Below are 1009 nucleotides of genomic sequence, written 5' to 3' on the forward strand. Positions count from 1 at the left end.
TTCATCCATCACAGGTGATGTCTATTGATATTCTGGTTGTGTTCTTGGTCTGGATCTGTGAGGGGTCTATTGGATCCAACCCTGCTATAAGATTATGAAGACCAGAAATCATCTCATTAATTTAGAAAATATAATGAGAATCATTACTGTAATCACTGCCATCCATAAAGACACAAAACATTAATGTCCGTCAATGTACTTGCATTTGTACATACCTCCAAACACACAATTGCCAGCAATTGGTAGTTGTTCTGACTCAAATATATACATTCAAATACTATACTTGTGCTGTCTTGTTTCACCGAACCCATCAGAGATTGATAAATAAAAAAAAATGAAGGTTATGCTTTCTCTTTTCTGTTCTCTCAGTCTTCTTTCTCATCTAATCACACACGCATGATCTGACCAGATGACTTGTGGCCGGCTGGAGGACGTGAGGAATCAGAAGCACATTACTAAAGACAGGAACACAGCTGGGTCCAGATTATCACCTCTGCCCGTGCTCCAGCTGGACCAGATGAAAACACATCTGATGGACTGCAGGACGAAATAAGACACAAAAGGTCTTTCTGTCATCCTTCCTTTCTCTCTGTCTGTCTGTTTGACATTTGCTTCTCAGTTTAATTGTTCCTCGTGAGCGTCCAGATGCTCCTGTAGTTCCAGTGAGGGTTTCAACGGGATTCCTCTGATTATTTGAATGTAGATTTGCCATTTTATTTCTCCGTCTGTCTGCTGTGCTTTGCCTCCCAGTTCATTAACTGTTCATTTACACACTCCTCTTTCCTTCCGTGCATTTCTCCCCGGTCTGCGAATGATTGTTTATCATCTCTGATTCGGTTTTTAATTAAAATCCTCCTCTGCTGAAGCTGTGGAGAGACACAGGCCTGCAGGACCCTCAGGAAAGATATGCTGGGACTTGCTCTGCTTATCAGTCAATCTGCATTATATTGCTTTTTATTATTAGTTCATTCAAATAAAATGCAAATTTGTGTGGTTTATAATTGTGTTG

The sequence above is a fragment of the Sinocyclocheilus anshuiensis genome, unplaced genomic scaffold (genome assembly GCF_001515605.1).
Source record: "Sinocyclocheilus anshuiensis isolate Anshui unplaced genomic scaffold, SAMN03320099.WGS_v1.1 scaffold272, whole genome shotgun sequence".
Classification (NCBI taxonomy): Eukaryota; Metazoa; Chordata; class Actinopteri; order Cypriniformes; family Cyprinidae; genus Sinocyclocheilus; species Sinocyclocheilus anshuiensis.